The sequence below is a fragment of the Tympanuchus pallidicinctus genome, unplaced genomic scaffold (assembly GCF_026119805.1).
Source record: "Tympanuchus pallidicinctus isolate F22 unplaced genomic scaffold, pur_lepc_1.0 scaffold17, whole genome shotgun sequence".
Classification (NCBI taxonomy): Eukaryota; Metazoa; Chordata; class Aves; order Galliformes; family Phasianidae; genus Tympanuchus; species Tympanuchus pallidicinctus.
In genome coordinates, this window is record NW_026294690.1 from 9,565,206 (window position 1) to 9,579,171 (window position 13,966).

Here is a 13,966-nt window from a genome sequence, read left to right on the forward strand (position 1 = left end):
CACTTGTTAAGTAGCAAAGCTACTTAACTCTTGAGGGACCTGCATGACCTGCAGAGGTTCAACAAGCTGTTATGGCTCTGCCTCCAGAGATGTAGAGCACTCCTAGCTTCTGTTGTTCCTTGGGACAATGAGTGCTGAGCACCTTGGAAGAATCTGTGACTTTGAAAGCAGGCGAAGGAGAAAGGAAAAAGGAAGCATTTGGATATCACAACTAGGATGTGGTCTTGGGAAATGTGTGATAAGACATAAAGTGATGTCTGGAGTGTACAGGATGTTGTTCCCCACGTGAGAATTCAGTGGGTCAGATGTCCCTCGAGGGCAGACTTCTTTTTTTGGTTATAAAATAAAATCTCTAACAGGTCTCGAGACTATAGTAGGGTGGGTTTGGGGAAGGGATGGAGCCTTCTGGGAGCAGAAAACTGATACTCTTCTCTTGGGATTATTAATGTGAAAGCGGAGGGTGGGGGGAGGTGGAGATTTCATAGAAGCAGTCTTTCTCTGTTGCATTAGCATTGTGCTGTATGCCTGATTTAAGTATAACATGAAACAAGCTGCCAGCCGGCTCCCAGAAGAAGCCCAACAGAAGGAGATGGGAAAATTGTCAGGATATATTAGACCAAACGTTGTTGCTACTCCTGGTGGAATTTTTTTTCCTTCCTGTTTACAAAGAAGGTCTTTGTATGTCTGCAAATCAGCAAGGTTAAAGCTGCCAGGGAAAGGGCTTTTCTCTGATATCTTTAAAGTCCCCGGCTCCCAAAACATGTGGTTTCTTTTTCTTTCTTAGCTCTAAAGTGAAGCAGTGCCTTTGCTGCTGCACAATCCGTGCCCTCTGTTGCTGTGTGCAGTGCTGGTGCATCCGCTGCCAGCCTCTGCTACCTGACGCTTCCTCCTTACCTCCTGTAAATCAGGCTCACAGCCTTTTTGGTGCAGTATATCTTTAGCAAATGCATTTACCAATACATCTTTATTGCATGCAGTGCGGGCGGAATGTGATTACCAAAGAAGACAGATTGCATTAAACTTCAGCATATTTGCAAGCTGCGGCTCCAAGCCGCCTGAGGAAGGGACTGGGATGCTGCCAGCCCTGAGCCCCAGCCCAGCATTATTAAGGAGTAAATGGGAAGCTAAATGACTGGTAACAGCAGAGGGCAGTGAAAGATCCTATTAACTTGGAGCTTGCTTAGATTTGTGTAGTGTGGGTTTTTCTTGGTATGTATTTTTAAGAACCAAAGAACTTGGAGAGGTGGCCTTAGTTTCCAGAGTGTTTAGAGAATTTTTTTTCCCATTCTTTTGGTAAGTTCTCAGAAGAAGCAGTGCGTAGGACAGGAACTTGCTGTGGGTGATGGCAGCCTGCGTGAATCTCCTTGCTGTGCTTTCAGAAGGGGGAAGAGACATTGAGGCACAGGTACTGAACCTTGCAGCTGGATACAGGCACGAGAGGGTTCTGCAAGTGCAAACCCAAATCAGATGTGTGCAAGGCACAACATCCTATATTTTCTCTTATCCGAGGACAGCTCAAGCCCTGACAATTTGCCTTGATGCTCTTACTGCTTCCTCTGGCTCCTGAGATATATATGTAGCAATCACAAGCTGTTGTGCTTTTTCCTGGACTGTAAAACTCCCTCCTCCCTTTGCTATTTAAGCTGTTATTTTTCTTTAAGTTTAAATTAGCAGCAGCATCTACCAAATGGTTTTTCGTCTCACGCATTCCTCATTTGGGTTGGAGGAATGTGGGAAAGAGGGGTCAATCAATCCCTTGATTTCTTGGTTATTTTTTTCTTTTAAACAGAATTTGTTTGCTATTATAGAAAGATGTTATATTCAAAGCTGGATGTGGGACTTCAGCTCGCTGGTACGCTGGTGATTTGTTCTTCTGCTTTATACTAAAGATTTTATAAGGCTTGGTGAATATTCTTTAATGAAGCATCTGGTTCTCTACAAGTTCTTCTTGATGGCTGGTAAAATGTCTCCAAGGCATGGATACATTAGGCTCAGAAAGCAAGCTCTAGATTTCTAGGCTAAAATTACAACTTAAAGTGGATGACTGTAATTCCTTGCATCTTCCCCCTTACTGTGTTGCTTTGAGACCATTCCTTTGGGCACCCATTTCCCTTTGCCTGTTGCTGTACACATTTCTCATCCAGGAGGTGAGATACAATCTCAATTACCTCTGCCCCACAGAAATGTATCAGGTAATAATTTCTGAAATTTGGAAATTTTATTTTTTGCTCTCCTTTCCTGTATAGGCCCTCCTGCTGGAGCAGGTTGCTGTACTGCATGATAGAGGTGTAATTGCTGTTACTACTTTTGTATGTTTTCTGCTTGTCAGGGGACAGAAATAGGCAGTACAAGAGCATGGTGCATCACACCCTAGAACAGTGCTCTAAGGGAGGTCAGTGGAATTGCCATCTATGAGTGACTATTCTACTGCTTAGGCACACCAAAGCCGTCAACTCCAACTTTTGGTGCCTATAGTTGGATGTTATTGGAGTGATCCTCTTCTAGTTACTCATCTGCTCACAGCATTCCCTATCTAGCATGCTTACTAGCTTTGCTGTTTATTTGTTCTGAATGTTAAGTTTTGTTTGTGTTCTCATGGGTTCTGGCTTGCTCCCTGCTACCTGACCTTTGCTTATGTCTAAGCCCTCTGACATCAGGGCATGTTGCTGTAATGCCTCCTGTTCAATTTAGGAGTGTTTTATCTTTTCTGGTGGTCTGTTTCTGTGGCTCTGCAGAACTTCGGCAAGCATAAGAATTGCTGGTTTTAAATCTAATAAAAGCTGGGATAATGGGACAGCTGCGGGAGGGGCAGTTCCCATTGTGTCTTTTAAAATTGCCTCTAGTTTATTGACCACAAGTTTCACCGAGAGCTACTGCTGCCGTTAGATAATGAGAATTGAAAATTGCTGCTGCTGTTTCCCCGAGGTTTTATCTCATGCCAATGAGAGGAGGGTGTGGAAGGAAAAGGAGAGTGGGTAGTGGAAATCTGTGCAATTTCTGTTTTTTGGACCCCGATAGAAAAGAGAAATCATTTTTTTGGAAGCGTAGATCCTGCTGCTGAATTGCTTTCCTGCCCTGCAGATGTGCACTCACGTGCAAGTTCTGCTAGGATCTCTGTGACCTTCTTTGCTTCCTCTACGTCCTGTTCACACCAGTGGGTGAATCTGAGTTTCCATAGCATTTTGGATGGTTAATCTGTTATGTAACTGGCAGTTATGCGAGGGAGTCTCTGACCAGCTGCTACCTGAAAAATGTGGCCTTTGGTGACCACATACTGACATGATTCAAGATTGTGAACAGTGCTGCTTCTTACAGTTGTGTGCAAACAAATGCCTGCTGCATCCCTGTTCTTCCAAGCATTCTCTTAATGCCTCTAGGAGCAACTCTTTCACAGAGGGACCAAGGTGACATTTTTGTGCTCTAGCTGCTGGCCAAACCAAGTTACAAAGAGCTGCATACCAGACACACGTATTCCCTTGTCAGTAGGAAGTGCATACACTGAGCTAGGAGCCATTCATAATTCTGCGCCTTTTCTCTCTGTTCTACATCCAGCTTCTCACGAGTCTGCTATTCATAACAGACAAAGGTAAACCTATTTCTATCAAGGCTTTAGGGCTTGTCTGCATAAGGAAATTACAATGCAATAAACTGGTGAGTGAGTTTATTGTATAGCAACTTCTCTGTATGTGAACATACTTGGTTTGTAATGGAAGCACAGGGAAAGTTCACCCTCATTTGCTGTGAGTCACTCTGCTATGCAAACAAGCCCTGGCAAAACACAAACTAGATTCCAGCAGACATAGATGTCTAACATAACCTTGAGTCTACCACATTCTCCTTTATCCTTGACTCTAATAAAAAAATGTAGTCAATTTACTGCTCCTACTTTTGACTGATCGCTATGGAAGCCCATTTCCCATTCAACACACAGCAGAGCATTGCGACTCTGCCTGAAGTTTACCTCTGATTTGTGAGCAGTGACCTACATTGCCATAGCTGAGAAAATGCAGCTGATAGTCACGCAGTGTGTCCCTTCCTGATGGAACAGCTTCACTCAAGCATTTGGATCCTGAAGGAGCCTGGCCTGCTGTGAGCTGTTGTTTCCTCGACCTGAATATTTCTGCCAAAGCTAATCAGCTCCAGGAGACACAGGGAGCCATGGACTGTATTGCAAGTAGCTCAGATCATCTTTAGCTTCTTGTTATGGAATTGTTTCCATCCTGATGGACTGCAGAATGCTTTATAGACTTGTTGATGTACCTATTGGGGTAGGGAACTGCTGGGAGCCTCCCTGTCTGGAGAAACTGTAACCAGGTACAGTGATGAGAAATGCTAGCGTTCTGCTTCCCTCACTGACACTCTGCAGATCTAAATCTGAGCAATTGAAGCCTTGTAGAGAAGATACATCACGAGGTATGCTACTTGAAATACAATATATCTAACTTGGAAGGCTTTAGGGTTGTTTGAGCTTTCTGAAATTCAGCTTTGTGGTTTGAGATAAATCTGTGTATTTGGTATCTGGAGCGTGATATCCTAGCCGTACCCTCAGCCAGGTATGTGCCTGCCCTGCCGTTCGTCTCTCTGTCCTTGTTCAAAGCAAACGTATCTGTAAAGTGTTTTTCTTGCTTTCTCAGTAAAGTCAATTCTCTTTTTTTAATCTTTCTCTCTTCCAACCTTTATTTGTCCAAATGCTGTGGTGATAACACTATCGGAGGAGTTTATGACTCAATAAATGGCCCCCACAAGGGAATCAGTGGAGAGGCCGCAAGCTGCAGGCAGCTGCTGTTTATTTAGTCGTAAAGGCAGAGCAGAGCAGCACTGGATTCATTGTACCCAGGCATTTCCTGACCTGTTATTTGCAAAGGTGAAAATGATCCATATTTTGCTCCTATTTATAAAGGATGGAAACAGTTATTGTTTAGATAGGTTTTTTAAGATGGCAGTTCTTGGTTCTGTTGGGTCTTTAGTTCTTGCACGACGTTTCTGATTCCCAAGAGTTCATCAGTAGATAAACTAAAAATATAGAGCTGCCTGAAAGGATGTAAAGCGCCATCTTAATATATGAGGCATGTCCCAGAGTAAAATGCTGGCCTACTTAAAATGGAAATGGCTGCTGCATATACCCAGTATTCATGAAACTGGAGGCGTAAGTTCTTTATTTGCTCTGTATCTCAGCACTTCACAGAGCCCTGATGTTCCCCACAGCCTGGCAAATCGTCAACACTTATTAACCCAACTACCTTTCTGACTCTGCTGTTTGTGGTCCGTGTATTACGTAAAGCCCAAACATAGTACATTCTGGAATTTGCCATTTTCAAAGGAAGCAACAGCATAAATAAGCTTAAAACTTTCTTTTGCCCAACTTACTGTGCTTCAAGACTTCTCTTCTAGAGAGATTTAGTCAAGAGCAAAGGAACATGCAGGCTATGAAGTTCTTGTGGCCATTGCCTCGTCTAGAAGGAAGGCATCCTGCCCTCACTTTGCCAAAACAATCTGTTGTCAGAGCCTAACTCACAGTCCATGTGTATTTATTTTTGGCTTTCTATTTTTTGCTTGCTTGGATATTTTTTTTGACATTGTTACAGTGAGGCAGAATTGCCTTTGGGTTTAATTTCTCGCTTAATGACTCTAATCTCAGATATACTTAAAGGTAAAATTAGTTTAAACGTGGATATTTTACAGATGATTTTGAAGACGTTGTTGTTAAAGGAGGAAAAGTCCATTTCTGAAATTGGACTGTATGGCGTTTTGTTACCTTGAAAACGTGGTCTGTGCTACAGCTCCTTTTGATTTAAAACTTGGTTTGCCTGAACCTGTTTAAAAGCAGCCTGAAAAATACAAGGTAATAAAAGTGCTATGGGAGCTCAGCAGTCAGGAGCAAGATGTGCCTGACTTTGTGATGTGGTCTTTGAGTGGGTGGATCTGAATGGGTTCATTTGAAGTTTGGTATCAAAATTTCAAGTAAAATTGGGCCAAGCACTATCAGGACAGGAATGTGTTTCTCTGATATTCTGTCTTTTGAAATTATTTCTTTATTAGCTTAAATAATGAGGTCTACATGGATATACTTTATCTAACAAGTCTCCTGAAGTCTTTGCTCTCTGTGTGGTGTGCTAGGCAGTGTGTTCCCAAGAGCTGTAGCTTACTTGCAGCCAGGTTTATCTTCTATGGGAAATAGTTGCTTGGGGGTGAGAGTGTGTTGTGATACATCATGCTGCTTCAATGCCAGACTTTTTCACAAAAGATTTGTAGCACAGTGTTGGCAAGTAGAAAGTGGAAATTCTTACTCAGATTAATTCTGGGAGACTGATGACCAAGCACTCTTGGACAGAAGGCAGTTGATTTCCAATTTTTAACCGACGTGTTTTGCTGCTGAAGTTAGATTGAAACAGATCCACAGAAATTGCTGTCGATAGCAACTGCTGGTTAGAAGCACAAGGTCAGTGGTCAAATGCCTTCTGACTCCCAAGAAGTTCCAAAATAGCCTTGACTTCCATAACTTCAGTGCTAATGATAGGTCCATTCTCTGTCAACTTGGCTATAACTTGGGAAATAGTACCTGGGATGCCAAAGTCTTCATGACAAACCGGGGAAACGGAAGATTTGTTGTTTGTTCTTGGTCTTGCTCTGTGCAGGATGGCTTCCTGCTGCAACACTTTGTCGTTTTCACACACCATCCATCAGCTGTTTTATCAGCAGGTCTTGGGGCTGAATACCTTGAGGACTAAGAGGATTTAATGCCTTCAGCACTCAGCTGAACCTGTCTGTAGGTGGCATGGAGGGGTTTATTCCTGTGGCACTGGCCCTAATCAAGTAGAAGGTGAACAAGACTGCTCCATCTTGCCCTTCTTTGCAGTGCCCCGGAGACCTTGGGAAGCTGATGGACAGCACATGAGCCCTTGTATTAGTAGGAAACCAATCTGTTTTTCGTCAGACCTATGGCACATTGGAGGAGGGAGCCTGGGGAAGTTATCCTGATGCTGCTTCCTTGGTACGTTCCATCCACAGAACATCTCTATCCAAAACTATGGACCATTTGTATTACAAAATCTACATTGTGTAGGGAGAGTTCTTTTGGAGCCAGGCCTGTATGTGCTGTTGTTGTCATCCCTTTATGACACTGTCTTTCTGTCCAGCAGACTTCCTTACCTGGTGGTATTCTGTATTTTCTGAATGGGGGCCTCTATAGGAGGCTTTAAGAGCTGGTGAAAGGCTCTTACGGCCCACCCTCAGCATTCCCAGAAGCTGTCCAGGCAGCCAACACCTGTTACAATTAGAATTACTTGCCTTTGTAATATGAGGGAAGGAGACATTGTAGTCCTGAGTTAGTCTGTTGTTGCGACATCCTGCCTGAAGTTGTTTCTGAAGCTGGAAATGTGTGCTGCTGGACTGTAATAAGCCTGAATGTATGCAGAAATGCAGGCGGAATTATTCTGACAGTGTGTTGGCTCTTTGTCCCTGCTGAATGCCTGTTTGTCCTGTGTAAGTGGATTTCGGGATCAGCCAACCTCCAGCTCTGAATTAGTCTAATAAGGTATGGAGGGGAGGGTTTAAAGGTCATTTTGCAAGCAGCTGGCTCCGTGCATATGTTAGGGGGAATGATTCTTAAAATAATGCGATTGGAAAGCTGTTGATTTAACTTTTCAAATACCTGTGGTCTGTAAAATCTCAGCTCTTCTCCCTCTGTCCTTCAAGCTCTCTGCTTGCCCTCTGCCTGCTTATCTCCCTGTCGTTTCTGATTACCTCTACCTACCTGCCTCTGCTTTCTCTCCCTCTCAGTTTATCAGTCCACGTTTGCTGCCCACAAGGACTGGGCTTATTTTTCTGAGCAGATCATCTGTTGGGTTACTTCACAGAGCAGTGTAACAGAAAGATAAGGGTTACTTGGTTCAGTCTGTTAGTAATGCATTATTGCATTGTTCCTTTATGGGGGGACTGGGAGCTCTGAACATCCACTCCATCTGCAGCCTTTGTGTGTGCTGCAGGTACCTCGTTCTCTTCTGACAATGAATTGGACGTCGGTTTGAAGAAGATCATGATATCTTTTATTTTTTAACTCTTGATCAGGTTAGTTTGGAGTGTGCACAGATCATTTCAGCTTGCTCTCTGCAGGCAGTTTCAATCTGTTTCAATCTGCTCTAAATGTTTCATATAGAAATACTTTATTTTAGTTGTTCTCTGGATTCCTTTTTGAGTTTGCCAACAAGGGTGATCCCAAGTGTTCTGGTGGTTGTTACGCAGTGGACATGTTCCCCTAGGCCTTACAGCAGAAGCAGATGAAAGCTTTTGTCTTAAGTAGAGCTAGAAGTGGCTTATTTAGGATTGTCATCCTTTTAACAAGCTCCATAATATTTCTGGGCCCTAGGTTTCTGGCAGTACCATTTGACTTCCTGTGATAACAGTCATGCATCATCTCTTAGTACCAAGCCTAAGTGTGTGTGAGAGTATCCTGAGGCTCAAAAATTCTTAAGTCTTGTTAGAAGTGCAAAGCCACTGAAAAATGCATCGGATGCAGTGATTCAGATGGGATTCTTCCCAGCTGTGTGCAGCAGGATCTGCTACGATAAAGACACCGTGAGAGGACTGGGGTGCAATAGAGGAGCTTTCATGGAGAGCTTATGCTATGCCAGTGGCCACTGTAATGCTGTGCAAAGCCAAGCTTACAGCATTTGAACAGGTTCCAAATTGACCTCTCTGGAGCAGAAAAAGGTCTGTTGCTGAGGACAGACCAGGTGTAATGTTCCCATAAATTCCCCACTTTGTAGCCTTTACCAAAAGTCTCCTGCACCTAGGGGCACTGTTTTGTTCAAGAGGAATAAGCATTTTAGAAGCTATTAAATGAGAACCTCATATTCTGTTCCAGCTTTGTGCTGTTGTGAGGATTGTGTGCATGCAAAGCTATGGCATGAACTTGAGATCTCATGTTCCTTGTTTAATGCAGTGTCAAATTTGTGCTGATTGGGAGATGAACAAGAGGGATCTTGGGCTGTCTGAGATGGTTCCTAGTGCTTTCTTTTGCTGAGCTTTGACATTTGCTGCAGTAGAGCCCCATAAAATGCAGGGAAGTCTTTCTGGTCATGTAGGTGCGTTAACAGCTTTCTTGCACTGATGGATTAAAGCCAGCCTGCGTTCAGTAAATGTGGATAAATTTAAAAAAAAAAAAAAAAAAAAAAAAAAAAAAAAAAAAAAAAAAAAAAAAAAAAAAAAAAGGTGAGATTGTGTGCAGTGATCCTGGGTCTCCTTTCTCCAGCTGCCACCTTCTGCCTGTTTGCTGGGAACCTTCGCACGGGCAAACGGCTTTGCTTGAGAGAGCAGGCTATGTGCTATTTCTGACATAGCCAAAGGTGGCTGATGCAAAGCCAAAGGAGAGCTTCTCTCCCAGGGACTGAAATGTCAACAAAGATGTTCTGCATTACAGGGCCCTGACTTGCTTTTGTATAAAAACTGAACAGATGTTGGAAGGTCAGGAGCTTTGCTGTATACAGAGCAGCCCCCAGAGAGCAGGGCAGAGCCTGTTCAAGTGTCACAGGTAACGTTCTGGGTTTAATGTGCCAGCACTTCCCCGTGATGTATGGCTAGTTGGCTGCTTCCCTGCAGCCCTGTCAGGGTTTTTATCCCAACTTAAGGAAACAGGACTCAAATGACCATGTCGTGTGCTCGTAACCGTGGTTCCTGTCCTGCTCTCTGCCTGCTCTGATTCCGCTGGCAGGTTGCAATGGTATTCCTCAGAGGTATGGTGGCTCTGAAGTAATAAGTTCCTGTATACCTTGTGAAAGCAGGCAATTAGGTGTAGGAAAGGGACCCCAGTGGTGCTTGTGCAGAGGGAATCATATCGACTCACCCTTTATTGTTATTTAGTCCCAGAGGAACTCGACTTTGACTTGAGAATCTGAGGAACCCCAGTGACCTCAGTTCTGCTGTTTGTGAAGCAGCTTATTTCTGCTTCAGAACTGGATTGGCTAAATGTTTGGGGACTGGCTTGTTCTTACTGCTATGATCAGCTTTGTTGGAGGGGCTCAGTGAGGGTAGTGCTGTAGCATGTGAGGAGAGGGAATAGCTTAGATTTTTTGGGAGTTTTCCTTTGGAGAAAAAAAAAAAAAACCAAACTTCTACCCACATAGTAATTTCCTTGATCACTTTTGAGAAATGGAAGCCTTATTCTTCAATAATTCCCTCCCTCTTTTTTTTTTTTTTTAAGAGTAAGATAAAAGATACTGCATTGAGTGTGAGCAACCTGGGAGAATAAAAGAGGTGATAGGTTTAAAGTAGCTTGTAATCTTGCTCCCTGCCCTCCTTTCTGTGCTGTCCATTCAGATGTTTCTCTTGGGACATGCAGGCTCTGGACCAGATCCTATCTGGCCTGAGCACCTTCTGCAGCTCATCAGGACCTGTGCTTAGTTGTCAGCTTCTTGCTATGTTATCTTGCTTTTGCCGCTGCGTTTTGAGGCAGGGCAGCAGTTGAGATGGGAGGAAGAGGAATGGTGAGTCCAAGGACCAGCCCAGCAGATGACAGCATGTGGAATAGCTGAAGATCTGTCAGCACTCGTGGGTGCCCAGGGTGGTCACAGGCTGTGACCTGAGTGACTGTCATGTCCAACAGTCATGTTCAGAACTCAGTGACAGAATCAATGACACTTGACCACCTTTTCCAGTCCCTTGATCACACTCATCCATCTAGCACTAAGCACGCTTTGGCATGACTGGCAGGAGCTTATTCCAAAGCTTAATGGCAGTGCGGAGCGGTAGATGTGGAGGGCAACCATTGAGGAATTGGTTGTTTTAGCAGGTCTGTATGTGGGCTTTGGGCAATATGACTGGATCAGGTTTATGAAGTTGTCTCAGCCCCTGTCAGTACAGTGCTGGGCTTTGAAGCGTGGTTTCCTCTGAGCTTTGTTTTCCCACAAAAACTTCAGGCGTGATCCATCAAGGAGTGTGAAATATATTTAGAATCCCTCTGTTGCCTTTTTCTCACAGTCAGGGGGCTGTGCTTTCTTCTCTGGCATGGAGTTGTTTGCTGTTGAGAATAAGCAGTCTCTTTTCTTGCTATTCCTTACCTCTCTTTGGGATGTGATGCCATCAAGAAAACCAGCTGTTCCAGTCTGAGAGTCTGCCTCTTCCTTCATGCTCTCTTGTTGATTGTGTTGAATCAAGGAATGTTTGCAGTAATATAGAAAAAAGGGGAACGTGAAGAAACAAAGAGTGAGATCACACAGCGGAAGTCTGTAAGGAGGGATTCGTATCCTGCCCCAGTTCACAGTGGCTGTATCTGGAACCAGATCTGCTATAATAACAGCAATCTCCTCCTAGAAGCTTGACTCTTGTATCCAAATTCTTGCTTCAGTAAACTGTGGGATCTGAGGGATCCCATGTGGGGAAGAGAGCAAACAGAGCATCTGGGGAGACCTGACAGCAAGGCCTGTCTGCTCCTGCTGGGAAGACGGTGGCTTTGATAAACTTTATAGAAAAAAATATTTTAAAGGAGCAGAAATGCAGGAGATGGTCCCTGGGTGGCAGCTGTAGCAGAAGGACAAGGTAGAAAATACTCTTGTAAATCCTGCAAATTGGAGTTCTGACTCTTAATATCTTGAACCTCTGTCTCAAATCTTTGCCAACGTGTGCTGTTTCCCTGTGACTCAGGTTCATAGCATCCCTGTGCAGCCAAGGAAACTGCCGGGCTGTGCTTTGACTTTGGCTCCAGCTGTTCAGTGCAGAAAGCTTTCACTGCTGCTATGAAAAGCTTTTCTTAAGGGACAACATTAAAGCAGGAGAGTTGTGGTGCTTGAAGGTTGAAGCAGGCATCCTCCCTTGAGGAAGTGTTTTCCAATTCACAGCAGTCTGGTACACTGTCATGTGGATAAAAGGCCAGAGGGATTGTGCATTAATCTGTAGCTCTCTGTAATTAATCTCTCCAGTAGTGTTGAATCCGACTGATGTTTGAACCCACCAGCCAGGTATGTAAAAGAATTTCTTCAGTAGCTCTGAACTGCTCCATAAATCTCTAGGCTCTAACTTTGCATCTGGGTCCTAGCTGTTTTTCTTGACCATCCTTGGCTCTTGCTCCATCTTTGTTCTTCATTTGCTCTGTTGGCATTTTCCTTGGCTTTATCAGTATTGGTTTGTACTTGAACACGGTGCCTGGTTGCATGTTTATCCTGGCAGCAGGATGGTTAAGTAAGGTGCCATACTGCATGCCTCGCCCTGGTCAAGCTTGTGTTCTTCCCACTAACTGCCTTAGAAACAAGTGCCACTGAAGTCTTGACAGACTTCTGTCATTGCATGTTGTAGAGCTGTAAGAACATGTCCTGATTTCTCACTTGGGATTTATTATTTACGAAGTTACTTTGAGGTATGCGCTTGATTTTTATTTTTATAATGTTTGCAAAACTTTTCCTACTTTTCCTGTAGGAAATAGCAGAATATTGTCTTTAAAAACACCAGAAATTTACCATTCCTACTGGTCAGGATGTAGAACAGTGCATCTTGCAGGAAGCCCTGTTTGGACCCACAAGCCCTAGGATCAAATGCTGTATAGCACTGCTGAGTTACTTTCCCTGTGGCATTTTCAGATTTTTTGCTTTGCAGTGTGCTGAGTTGAACTCTGATAGTAATGCCATGCACTAGGATGGCTGTTGTTAGTTCAGGGCAGTGCATAGCAGATGTCTGGCAAGGGTTAAACTGTTCCAGGGTTCCTCTGTGACGTCCAGCAACTGAAACTCATACTGTGGGTATTTCACATATACTTCAAGATGGGGCTCTCTTGAATCCTGTGGGCGATATCTTCCTCACTACATAGAGTGAGTAGTTCTGGCCACCTATAGGACTTGTCTTTTAAAATGTACAAGAAAGCTAGACATATGCCATTGCCTATTTTTGCTGCTCCTGCCTCCTCCTCCTGTCTCTTCTTTTACTCACCTCTCTCTAAAGTTTGGGCTCAGATTTTTTTCTCTGTCTTCATTTTTTTATTTTTTTTTTAACCTGCTTCCCTCCAGTGTCTCTGCACTCTCCTCCTCTCTCCCTTCTCTCCTTTCTCCCATCCCCTTTGTTTGCATTTCCTTCATTTTAGAGTCAGTATTGAAGCTGACACCAAACTGCTTACTCCCTGTGGCACTGAACTGGCGGTTTGGAAGAAGGCTGTGCTTCCCTCGGGGGGGGGCAAGGCAGAGTTCAGTATCTGTCTTATTTTAAATATGCATCGTAACGTGGCTGATCAGAGGAGCAGAGACATCATTGGGCTCTGAGTACTGGAAGCTTGTAAAGACAGAGAGGAATCCTCTGCATTCCCTGTGCCCCTCGCTGAACATGAAAGCAGCTGGGCACAGGGCAGGTTGACTCAGGAAACATGGGTGAGTTTGAGAGACTCTCAGTCAAAGGAGGATGGGAAGATCTGCGTGCTTGTGTAAGCATCACACCTTCTTTTTCTTCTTCTGCTTTCTCCTCTTGTCAGATTTATACATTTATTTTTAACCTTGGAGGATCCCAAAGTATGTTACCTAACTATCCATCAACCTTGCAGGATGCTGTTTGCCTTGGGCAAGTGGAAGATTGATCACTGATCATCGTGTTCTTATGGTGAGGAGACAAGCTGGGGTATCCCTGTTGCATGTTGTTTTCACAACCACTGTCATGGCAAGATACAAGAGATGGATTTGCTGGTTTTGCAGAATGAGTAGCAACTCTACTAAGGCAAGCCATGTGCCCAGCTGGTTTATCACTTAAATGGATCTGCTGTGCAGCCCTACACAATGCTGTGATGCAGTTACCTAAAGGACAGAATAGGAAATGGTGCTTATCAGTTCAGCAGCTCCCAACATCGAGTTAGGATTGGAAGTGAGAGGTAGCCTATTGAATTAAAGCTGCAGCTGTAATTTTAGTTTGGTCTAAATACCTGTAGTTTGGCAGAGTAGCAGGGTCCTGACTTCTGTAAAAATGTTTGGGTCCTTCAGGACCATGGGAAGGTCAAGACCTC

General features: G+C 43.9%; 1 protein-coding gene across 4 annotated transcripts in view; it reads left to right on the top strand.

Moving 5' to 3' along the window:
* The window catches only part of CHCHD6 (coiled-coil-helix-coiled-coil-helix domain containing 6), a 100,972-nt gene that overhangs the window by 69,399 nt on the left and 17,607 nt on the right, over positions 1–13,966 (top strand). The gene's annotated exons all lie outside the window — the stretch shown is intronic.